Source organism: Mustela nigripes, chromosome 5 (assembly GCF_022355385.1).
Source record: "Mustela nigripes isolate SB6536 chromosome 5, MUSNIG.SB6536, whole genome shotgun sequence".
Taxonomy (NCBI): domain Eukaryota; kingdom Metazoa; phylum Chordata; class Mammalia; order Carnivora; family Mustelidae; genus Mustela; species Mustela nigripes.
In genome coordinates this window covers 107329220-107342295 of record NC_081561.1, presented here as the reverse complement: position 1 = coordinate 107342295, position 13076 = coordinate 107329220, and positions in this window count along the sequence as shown.

Below are 13076 nucleotides of genomic sequence, written 5' to 3'. Positions count from 1 at the left end.
ATCATATATTATTTGAAAGCAAAGTAAAATGAGTTCTGCGTGTTGCCCAAATAGGTCAACATTCCATCTACTTAAAGGTGAAGTATCTGCTCCTTCCTCTACTATGGAGATTTAATTTTCTATCAAAAAGAAAAATACTGTTCGGAGTGATATATGTAACTTCTGTTAATTTTGTCTTGAATTTTTTTCAGACATATTAGTGCTGTCAGAGTCAAGATGGACAGATGGCTGTGGTATAGAACTGTCTGTACAGAATAAAAGGAAATTGAAGAAGTGAATTCCAGTTTTCTATCCTTTAGAAAAAGGTCACTGTTGAACTCTGTGCAACAGGTTGGGTCCAAAGGAGACAAATATTAAGCAATCCCATTTTCACTTTCTTGCTATAAAAATTTCATTAACTAAATTGATGATCATCAATCCCTTACAACTAAAAGAAGTATTAGTCATTAGGTTAAACAAGTGCTTTCATTTATAAAGCATTTATTTCAAAGGGCAGTCAGTGCAGTAACTTGAGATTTGACTTTCTATGGGAGACTAGCAAATGTGATAAACCAATCTTCTCAGAGAAAATGGCCTCTAATTACATTAACTTGATGACATTAAAAACTACTCACTGTGGCTAAGGTGAATGTTGTCTTATTCATCTTTCCATATCCTGTATCCCCACAGTTTAGGTACTTAGGAGTTCAAGGTTTCTTGAGAAAAAAATCTGTTCTTTTTGCTTCTTCCTTTGTCTACCCAACCATTTACTCTTCTTCATCTAAAAGAATTCTAATTTTGTTGAAGGTGGCAATGTCCCCAGCTAAAAAGTCACATTTCCAAATCTTTTTTCCATGTAAAAGCAGCAGCATGAAATCTTATCAACACAAGATTTTTGGGGGTGCCTGGGTGGCTCAGTGGGTTAAAGCCTCTGCCTTCGGCTCAGGTCATGATCCCAGGGTCCTGGGATTGAGCCCCACATCGGGCTCTCTGTTCAGCAGGGAGCCTGCTTCCCCCCGACCCGCCTGCCTCTCTGCCTACTTGTGATCTCTGTCAAATAAGTAAATAAAAATCTAAAACAAAAACAAAAACAAAAAAAAACCACAAGATTTTTTTTTTAAAGATTTTATTTGACAGACAGAGATCACAAGTAGGCAGAGAGGCAGGCAGATAGAGAGTGAGAGAAGGAAGCAGGCTCTCTGCCGAGCAGAGCGCCCGATGTGGGACTCGATCCCAGGACCCTGAAATCATTACCTGAGCTGAAGGCAGCGGCTTAACCCACTGAGCCACCCAGGCACCCATAAAAACACAAGATTTTTTGACCAAGGCTTTGGGGAAAGTTAAAAAGTAGGGCTGACCTAGCTTGAATGCATCTTTTCACTTCCCAGCCCCTTTCTGCCTGAGACATCATAGCTAGAGCTGTAGTAAGCATCTTTCTACCATGCAGTGGCTTTGAGGATGGAAGAATGACCTAATGCATGAAGAAGCAGAAAGAACTGCTGGGACATTTGTTGCCATCTGTCATGGAATTGCCATATTAGCTCTGAACTGCTTATTTCCATGCTTTTGTTTTTGTTGTTATGTGAGATGTAACTGCTACCTGATGTAAGCCATTGCCTTGTTAGGCTCTTTTACTTATAGCCAAAAATAGTTCCTGACTACATTCATGTTAGTGATTAGGGTGAAGATACAGAAGATACGCTATCTACTGAAGACAAAAGAAATGATAGGTATTGGGGTGCCTGGGTGGCTCAGTGGGTTAAAGTCTCTGCCTTCGGCTCAGGTCATGATCCTAGAGTCCTGGGATGGAGTCCCGCATCTCATCGGGCTCTCTGCTCAGCGGGGAGCCTGCTTCCTCCCCTAACCCCCACCCCCCCGCCTGCCTCTCTGCCTACTTGTGATCCCTGTCAAGTAAATAAGTAAAATCTTAATTAAAAAAAAAAAAGAAGAAATGACCAGTATGTTGAATGCCAGACAGAAAACATGATTAAAAATTTCAGTATTTTGTTCAGAACAAGTTGGATGAAATGAAACAAGTGGTCATTCTGTATCGAGATTTAAAAATTTAGTATGAGACAAGGATTGGTGTTAGTTCATAATGTAAAGTCCTTGGAGTTTAAACTTACACTTTAGAAATGAGCAAAATGTAATATAAGACTATTGAAAAAAAGTTAATCTTGTGTTATTAGAATTTTGTGTCCAGACTATCAGTAATGATCCTGAAAGATCTTGAAAGAGAAATAACTTATTATGTGTTTCAAAGAACCAAGACTAATTGGTGAACGTCAAAGAGATAAACATTTTTATCTAATACATAAATATTCTATTAATTTGAACTACCTCAAAATGAAATGACTGCCCAATAAAGTAGTGAGAGCCCTAACACTGAGAGAGATGATAAAAAAAGATTCCTGAATTGTACAGCAGGTATAGCTAAATGACCTCCAAACTTCCTTTTAACTCTCCAAGATTCTATGGTTCTTATACCCAGAATATATACTGTGTAATGGCAAAATAAGACATCGTGTTGGTTATCTTACTATATAAATCTAATACCATAGAAAGATCTCTAATAGAGAATCACCTTTAAAAAACAAATTTCATGTACAGTAAGACACCTCTTTAAACAATTTAGGCAGTTCCTAACAAGATTTATCTTTCTTAAATAAAGATGTTATTTGTCAGAGAGAGAGAGAGCACAACCACACAAGCAGGGGGAAGGACAGGAGAAGCAGACTCCCCACTGAGCAAGGAGACCAACCCAGACTCGATTCCAGGACCCCAGGATCATGACCTGAGTGAGCCAAAGGCAGACTCTTAACTGACTGACCCACCCAGGTGTCCCAAGATTTACCTCCTTGATAATCATGATATTGTAGTAACATGTAAGGTACTTAATATTTTGTATAATTATCGTTCTTTTCTCAACCTTGAAAAATCTAGTTTCATTTCAAGGCTTGGATCAAATATTTCTACCAGAGAGCATTTTTAAAAATGTAAAATGGAATAAATACCTATGTCATAGGTTGTTAACCAGATTAAAGATAATCCATGCAAAGCATTGGTAAACAGAGATTATTTTTTAAAAATATTAGGTATTGTAATTAATAACACATGGCTTTATTATATCACTTATCTCTATATAATTTGTGCATTTATCTCCCTCTAAATTATGAACATACTGAACTGTAGGCTAGAGCCATGTCCTTTGCCACTGTACCTTCAAGGCTTAACCCACAGGAGTAGCTCAGCAACAACTAACATATCCATGAATCTTACAGCCTAACCATGTTGCATGAACTAAAAAAATCATGGTATCCTGGAATGGAAGAAATCTTTAAAATGTTTATAATGAGAAGAGTACAAAGCAGAATGATAAAGTGACTTATTACATGAAGTGATGGAGTAATAATACTGGATTTTTTTTTTTAAACTCCAAATCTATTTGTTCAGAAGTTTTCTGCACAAAATTGTTTCGAAGATCTTTGGAATATTGCTAACCCATGTAATAACCAACTGCATTGCTCTCCGTTTTTGTTTTGTTTTGTTTTTACCTTAGTGGTCAACTAAATTCTGATTTTGTGGGAATGACAATGTGCCCAGCTTAAAAAAAAAATAAATGCACATTTCCAAGTCTCCCTTGCATGTAGAGGTAGCAGTGTGACTACCTTTTTGTCAAAACAAGTTTTGTGCTTTCAGGAATGTTAAAAATATGTGTAATACAGAAAGGTGACTCTAGCCTGTTTCATTGTAAATGGTGCTCTATTAAAAAAGTCAGTCATTTCCCAATTTTCAAAATTGTACTTCAGTAACTGTTCAATTTATCTTAAGTACTCAAAAATAAAAATGACCACATCTTAGGCCATGTCCTTTATAATGTATAAATAAAAAAATGGAAAGTAACTGTTCAATTTATCTTAAGTACTCAAAAATAAAAATGACCACATCTTAGGCCATGTCCTTTATAATGTATAAATAAAAAAATGGAAAAGTAATTTCTGGTTCAATTTTTAGATCTTGGCTCTACACCAGATTCCCTATGTTAGTTTGACATCTTGTGGCCTCTTACTCCTGTGCAACTCATTATCTGACCACCACACACTCACACATCCACTTTTCCTTTGTTTTATATGCAGCATATAAGTTAGATGCACAGCAAATTTCACTCCCAGACCAACTTCATTCCAGCAAAGGTTGACAAATCTGTAGTCCGAAATACAAATGCTGGCAGCGACAAGTGAATAATTAAAAAAATATGCTCTGAGAGACAAGTACTTAAAAAACATCTGAATATTTATTGAATAGAACATGCATATGTTTGCTGAAAAGGAGTTTACGTGTGTTTTTTTGTTTTTGTTTTTGGTGAAGTCAATATATGAACATGGCCTCTGATAAAGATGGGAAAGCAAGGTAATAACAGGATTTAGATGTAGATTTTACCAAATCAAAATGGTGACATGGTCTTTCTTCCCATTCTGACAAAATTATAAAATCTACTACAATGTTTGCTTTCTCTGCTGAAGGTATACATACGTGTGTCTGCGTGTGTGCGTGCACGCACACACGCATATATACACCATTGTGACTACAATTTAAATTTTCCTTCAAGCAGTATTCTAGGCTTAACTTCTGTAACACATGGGTTTCTCAGAATAGATGAGTCAAGTGGTGACATATGAATAAAAACTGTGACAATTACCTCCAATACCAACTATTTCCTATGGCTGTGATTAAATGAGTTGACATTTAATGAACACAGAGGTCTGACACAGTTGTTTATTAAATATTATCTATTGCCCTTATGAGATAGATAATGCCTGATTTCAGCCTTCAGCTCCCCAAACCTCCCTTCCAGGATCTTTGAGCTCAATACTTTAACTGTCTCTCCCCTAATTGCCCAACTCAATGTACCAAAGACCTCTGACAAATAGCGCATGTCTGTCCTTCACTTCAGGGTTGCACTTCTGAGAAAAGCTGCCCACACAGACATTATAGCTTGGGCAACGAAAAGGGAAAGAAAAAAAAAATGTATCCATCCTATAGGACTGGGTTTCTGCCAATACAGTTTTAAAATCGAAATTCATTTTTTCTCTCATTTTTGGGAATAGTGGCTTTGACAGAACAATAACAAGTTAAAAATCTCAGTGATTACACACAACCCACCATTTTATGGTAGAAAGGCTTACAGCATTATACAGAACATTCTGGATGTTTCTGGTCATTTCACTTCTAACAGAACAGCTGCTGTCTTTTCATACTTCTGGCTAATCAACTTTGGCTGGGGAGCTGGTGTAGGATCAAGATTTTACTGGAAGAAACGAATTGCTTCAGTTTCTCATTTTATACTGGTAACATGTAGACTACATTAAGAAACCTATTTTTAAAGTGTAAGACAACATATGCCATGACATGTGACAGAACTTACAATTTTGCCTTATTTACTCCTAAGTATATTGCACTGCCTTCCATATTTGCAATGATAATTTTCACTATGTAATCCTGACGCTCTCCACAATCATCCTTTGCTTTGAAACGGCAATACTTTCAGCCAGCAGGACGGTAGAGAAAGCATTCTAAGTGAGGGCTCAGACCTGTTTTGTAGGTTTGCTATTACAAGTCATTACATTTCTCCAACTCACTGTCCTCATCTATAAAAAGGTTGCTACTTTTTCTATTCCTCTTATGGGACAAGGCTTATTTGAGAATTCCATTTTAAATTGCCTACATAATGGTAAGACCACCATCCAAATGCCGTCACGGGATGAGAAAATTCCCTTTAAGGGCATATACTTGAGAAATTCCCAAACTTTGTAATGTTCCAGCTTTAAGAGGCTGTTATGAAGGTTTAGTAAATACTTTTAAGGGGTTTTTTTTGAAACTTTCAAATAAGTAAATATAATAATGTGTTTACCAGCTGTGTTTTAGGGTTGGAGGTATGAGTAAGAATTGCCAATATGCTTGTTTGAATATTTGGGCTGTATAGATTGCAGAAAAGTTTTTCCCAATATGTAAGAGATTCTCTGTATATCCCATCCCCCCTCCCACCCAAGTGTTTAAGTGTTGGTTAACATTTTGAAGTCTCCATTATAAAAAGGGTTACTTTGGCTTGGTGAGGAGGAGGGCACACTCCTTGTAGGGCTGACTTCTAGGTACCTGTTTCCAATGAAGAACTTCCTGGTATGATCTGCTCCTTAACAGTCTGAAAACTACTCTGCGTCCTCAAAAGCCCAGTGACTTAAATACTTCACTGCTACAGAGGGACCACAGCACATGAGGCCTATCATTATCAATCTGATGCGCCATTCCTCTTCTTCAACCTACCCTGGGTGACAGAAGCTTTTAGGCGATTAGGGATAGTAGTACTTAGTACTCAAGGCTGTTTTAAGGGCAGCTTGCACAGTGAACGTCCTTTTGACATGCCCATAGTTACTTTGAGGGAACTTTGAACACACACAAGAATCTGGAAGCTGAAATGGCAGCAAACAAAACATGTGACTACCAGTTTCAATTATAGGGCTCACAATACACACCAGAGAGAGAGAGAAGACAGCTGGTCAGAATTCATTCAACCCCTCTACAACTGCTTATTTTCTTCTCTTAGCTTCTTTGGTTTAATAGTACACAGCTGCAGCAAAGATCCCTAGTAGTAAGCCCTTTGTTCTTCTGTGCTCCCTACCTTCATCAACACAGCTACCTTCTTCATGGTGCCAGACTTGACTCCAGAAGTTCATCTATTCCCCCCACCTTGGAATCAATATTAACTGTAAACAGCAAACAATATATTTGTGTGTGTGTGTGTGTGTGTGTGTACAAACACATGTAACAACATTAAAAATGTCATTTACAAATTATCTACTAATTGCCTGGGGGACAATTCTCTTCAGCTACCACGACAATTATTACATCATTTTAAATAAAGACACTGAGAAACTTGTTACTTCATTTGGCTGCCTATGTTTCCCAAATAAAGGCATATATAAGCTCTGGAGTCAATGGATATGGTTTCAGTTCTCAGCTATGCCACATACTAGGTGTGTAACTATTAGGCAAGATACATAGTTTTTCCCTATCTTACTCAATTTCATCCTAAAATGAGAATATGAGCACCTAAGAATTGATGTAAGAATAAATGGAAATACAAGGAAAGTCCTTAAGCACAGTCTAGCACATAGCAGCCAATAAATATTAACTGTTACTATCACTAGCAGATCTGAAACATGGGACCTAGGCCTGGGAGAGCTTGGAATAGCAGATTCTCATTAGACTGTAGTAGCCTTGGTCTTAAAGAAGTATTCACCGTACTACCTCCATTCTTACTATTCTAATTCCTCTCCCTGACTTGTGCTTAACCCTTTCAACTCTATTATGTTCTTTAAAGAGTTATGTTTGCTACTTCACAAATTTGTATTCTGCAGCCTTAACTGAATCTGGATCTCCCAAGACTACCGGGCCAAGAGGATGTAAGAAACTACTTTCCCAAACTCCTTCCATGTCCCACATAGCGTGGAAGCTTTCTTCCTGACAAACCTCTTAATTTGGCTTTATTCCCATCATACTCTTTGGTACCACAAGACCTCCAATCCCTGGACTCTCTTCTCTTCAGTCCTTTTGGCTTTGTTTCCTACTCTAACTGGGCTCAATTAATATTGATGTATTTACTTCTGCCATAGACTATCCAACCTCTTCTGTCTTCTCCACTCAAGGTGAGGAGCAGTACTGGAAATACTGCATAATCATAGACAGTGCCACTACACGATCAGGTTCTCAACTCAGCTGTGTTGAATGCTCATCATCCTTTTATACCTGCTACTTAGCTTCTCCCATTCTTCAGCTCAAACCTTTATTATTTAAACCTTGGCTTCCTACTTTTCCAAGGCTTGCTATTCTGTACCTTTGTTTCCTTTCTTCATGACAAGGAGCTCAACATTTTTACTGAACAAGTCTGAGAGAGAAGGGTGCCTGGCTGGCTCAGTTGGTTGTTCTGCCTTCGGCTCAAATCATGATCCAAGGGTCCCGGGATCAAGCCCAACATCAGGATCCCTGCTCAGCAGGGGGCCTGCTTCTCCCTGTCCCTCTGCTTGTGCTCTGTCAAATAAATAACATCTTACAAAAAAAAAAAAAAAAAAAAAAAAAAAGCCCACCGAAAAACAATAGTTTAAGAGGTCCTTTTTCATTGTGTAAAGCTAACATTTCTAACCTGCGATCTTAGGATCAGGTTCCATCTACTACTCTACTTAAACTTCTACTCTACCTCTTTAACAAGTACCTCCCCAGAATCCACAAATATTCAAGACTCATCTTAAAATCCTTCAAATAAGGGAAAACACCCAATTTCCTTTTCTTTCGCGCAAGATGCTTAAATAATTCATTGCCTTGACTTCCTTAGCTCTTTCACCAATTGAATATAACTACACAAACACTTATTACTTGGCATTTCTTATTTACTTGACATTTATTACTTCACTTAACTTCTTTAAAGATCAATGACTACCAAAGATTAATTCTAGTAGCTCCGTTATTCTTAATGATCTCCCAGTGGCACAATACAGGACCAAAAACTACCCTTCATCATTCTCTTCCAGCTTCTGTAATGCCCTATAACCTTACCTCCATTCCTGGTCCTCACCTCATTTAAACCTTCCTTTCCAGGTTGTCTTTGCTAGTTTCTTTTTTTCTGCCTACTAAGTGTTGGTGTTCCTCTGGGTTCTAGCTTTGGTGATTTATCCTTCCTTACATGCTTGCTATTTCTTTCAATTCCAGCAAAATTTAGTAAGTGCTCCCTATATCTCAGATTCTGAGCAAAATGCTCATGAGACAGAGGCCAAGATACTTGTACTCAAGGAGTCAAGTCCACAACTGTAGTTTCAGACCCGATAAAGAACTGATCACTATTCCTCTCTGCCTTAATGACCTATAAAAACCTCAAACTCAGTATTAACTTTCCATCCAACCCTATTTCTTCTATATTATCTTGGCAAACAACATCACCATTCACAATTATCCAAGCCAAAACTTGAGAATTTTACAACATATACTATTTTTCACATCTTAACCCCTCTCTACCAAATCCTTCTCGCTGGAACTTAACCCGTTCTCTACCAAATCCTTTTCAGTGGAACCTGAAAATGCTCAATTTTCCTATACTGTGAACAACTGGTTGGACTCCATGACTCTTTTAGCAACTATTGTGGGTTTTTTAATTATTTCAATAAAATACCAAAAATAGGCATTTACACTTGTTCTCTACACTTCTCAAACTGACTTCCACTCAAACTAAGTAACTGCAAAGGTTACAGATTACTTTCTTACCACTAAATCCAAAGGAGACTTTATAATTCCCTTATCTCAGCAGAACAGGACACCTGAAATAGTTCCATCCTACAAGTCTCATGATTTTTTTTTTTTTTTCTATTTCTCTTTTAATCTACTTTGAAATTCTGAGTTTCTCAGAGTTAGGTCCTGGATTCTTTTCTATACAATCTTCCCTTTCGCAATCATCAATTCACAAAACTGCTCTTTTATCCTCACCCTCCTAAATAACATTTCAACCATTTATTCAAACTAAAAACCTATAAATTATCAATTTCTCTCCTCTTCCTCTTTTCCCATAACCCATAATGATCAAGTCCTGTCAAATATCCTAGATCTCTCAAGTCTGTAGACTTTTCTCCTTCAGCCATCACCACTTTTCAAGACTGTATTTGCTCTTTCCTGGACAACTTGGATAGACTCTTTAACTGGTCTCCTTTAATTTTCCACTGGAAGACTCCCTCACTAGAATGAACTTTTAAAACCAGCTTGGAGTTTTCTCTAAGTTCCTTCCCCTTATCTCCTTCTTTAGAGAAGTCTTTATTAACTGCTTTCCCTCATTAAAGACTACATAGTACCAAATTCTCATTGTTATATATTCTTGTAATGCCCTTAGCACTAATAATTATGCTAACTGCATAGACTCAGCTCCAGAGACTATTGATTCCAGTCATAATCAAGTTCTCTTTATCTCCCATTTAAGCATTCAAGAAGTTTTTACTACCATTAGATATGTACTATGTTTGAGGTACTGGATTGTTTCTTAGCACAGAATAAAAAGCAATTACAACCTGATAAATGCTATCAAGGAAAGATGAGTGCTGCAATGGAGTAATTGATGACGGGGATGAGGCCTGAGGCCTAAAGAAGAGGGAGTTAGAACACAATAAAATATAGCACTCCAAGCAGAAGGAACCACTAATGCAAGGGCCTTGAGATGTTAAAGAGCCGGGTTGGTTTGAGGAACTCAAAAGAAATCCATGTGGCTAGAACACAACGGGCAAATGAGAACAAGAATTTAGATGGGCAGGCATCATAGTAAAACCACCACATTTTATTCAAAGGGCAGTGTGCAGAAAAAATTCCCTTTCTCCACACACTTCCCACAGACCCACTAGAATTACCTTAAAAAAAAATTAACCTAGCTGTTCAGTGGGGAATATTGTGGAAGAAAGCTCATAAAGAGAATGCTACAGTGGTGTAGGCAAGAAATGATTTGGATGAGAAGTGGGTTCCTTTTTGCTTGAGGTAAAAATGCCTTAAATTGTGACCAAACATTAAGGGGGTGACTTGGTTACCATGATGATGTTAGAGAACCTAGAATGAGGAACCTAGGTAGTTATTTCACTTATCCAGATTAGGAATAGGGGAGAGGAACAGATTGAAGGTAGGGTAGGGAAAGAAATGATTTGGAGGTGTTATGTTGGAGGTAGGCAGTTGAAATTACAAGTCTGTAACTATGAAAAGTTTGGTCTTAGAGGTGTGATGGTACATTCATACTGAACACCAGAGAATGGGCTCAATCATCCAAAGAGAGTGGTGACATACACACACAATAAGCCAAGGTTAGGTACTGAGAGGGAATAGGGTTGGACTTAGCAATGTAGCAGCCAGAAAGGTAGGGTAACCAAGAGAGAGTATTTCCAAGAGAACTCATTAAGCCTATTAAATGCTCCTAAGGCAGTGAACAAGCAGAAAAAATAACAGATGTGGCAGCATGGAAGAGAATGGTGATCCTGATGACAGCAATCCCAGAACAGTTGTGGGGAATATATATAGTGGGAGTAAATGAGAAGAAATGGAATGTTTGACAACTCAAGATTAGCTATGATGGGAACCTAATAAAAGGGATTATAGTTAAATGGAAGCTGAGATTATAAACTTGCCTGTTGTAATGATTTCCCTCCCATTCAACTGCTCAAGAGCAGACAGGTTTTGAAATTGTTCTAGATTACGACACAGAGAGAAAGGCATGGTGTGAGGATACCTGTAAAAGAGTGCATTGAACAGTGGGATCTAGTTTCTAAGTAGGACAAGTTGAGGACAGGGATGAATAATGAGCAGGTGGTAGGATTAACTGACTAGTTTCGATGAGGTAGAAGTATTTTTTTAGTGGATATATCCCAAGCAGGTGAGCTAGCAGTTTGTGGTTGGACAAAGGGAATCTAAATTCCAAATATGGAAGTGATACATGTAGGGCTCCCCTTTATGGAGAGCTGATCACTGAAATGAACCACCTCTATGGAGCAAAACCACTGAGAAGTAAAGCAGATACTATCATTTTGTTCACTGAGAGGTAGGTAGTGTTGGGAGGCACAGACAATAAACAATATAAAATTAAAAGCACTGTTATAAAAGGACATGTGAAACCTATCAACTGGAATGAATAAATTGGCCAATCTGAAAAATCACCATTTGTAAACAGCTGATACAAGCTGCACTAGTGCACACACCTGCTAATTCTCAGCCCTGATTTAATGAATGCCATTTTAGAGGAGTGTTTCCTTAAACATGCTCCCTAGAACACTAAGTTAGTTGGATATATTTAAGTATTTCTTTCATTAAAAAAGAAAAACATTTTCATTTTCAGTTAAGTCTGAAATATTCCCATTTAACAGTTAACATGTTCCCTGCATAGAATTTTCAATTTTTTTTTTTTGAACTTTCAGTCTTTAATATACTACTGCACACTGAACTCTTTAAACTTGCAGTTTAGACAACTCTGATGACAGGATGTTCCAACCTGGTGGTATTTCACTAAAATAAACATTCTGAAAAAGAATGTCTTACTGTTCTACTTCTCAACTCTGTTAAGACCTTTTCTTCTGGCCCCCAGAAGAAATTTTTTGCCTCAAGTCTCCCTGCTTTTAACTTCCAACTTATCCAATCTATCATCCTCTATAGAATACGTATTATCTTTCTAAAATTGGTACCTGTTCAAACTGTTGAACTTAAATGCATTCAGTAACCACTCAACAAATCAAAATTGAAAACTATAAGGCATACAAGAACCTTCATGACCTGGCCCATTTCCTCTTCAGCTTCTCCAACCCCCTATCTTTCCACACAGACTACTTCCAATATTGTAAATGCACTATGCTGCCACATACCTCCATACCTAGAATTTTCGTTTCCCTATGACCATTCCAGGACTAGTCGTTCATCTTTCAAGACTCATCTTTTCCAAAGATTTTCATAAACACCCGCCCCTGCAATATACGGCATTCCCTCCTTGACTATCTCTAGCTATAGTATTTATGTCGTCTTAATAGCTACAGCAACTGTTTGCTTACCCGACAATCAAAAAGAAACTCAATCTCTGTCCAGCCCTTTAACAATAATTTAGGCTGAATGTAACACAACTGAAAAGTTCCCAAACTGTTACCTTTTCACTTCACGTGATGTATTTTGAATAACATGTTCTGATCTGTAGATTAAAATTCTTTGGGTTTAGAAGAAGGGGAAAAAAATCCATTTTTAAATGATAAAACCTAAGCAAACTAAGGCTGTAGAAAGAAAATACCTCAATGGACTGAGGAAAAGTATAAGTGAAAAATACACACTTTAAGATTCCTTTTTTAACACTTAGGCATTACATTCCATATCAGATTTTACCAACATGCTGTTCTATAAATCTGTATTTTTAAACCTAACTTGATTTTTCTGTTTCATGCTAAAAAGCCCACTCTGCTATAATTATGTTTAGCAAGCAGTACCTGGAATATAGAAAAAATTAACTCAATATTGGCAAACTTTCCCCTGTCATGTAGAACAATTACAGAAATGTC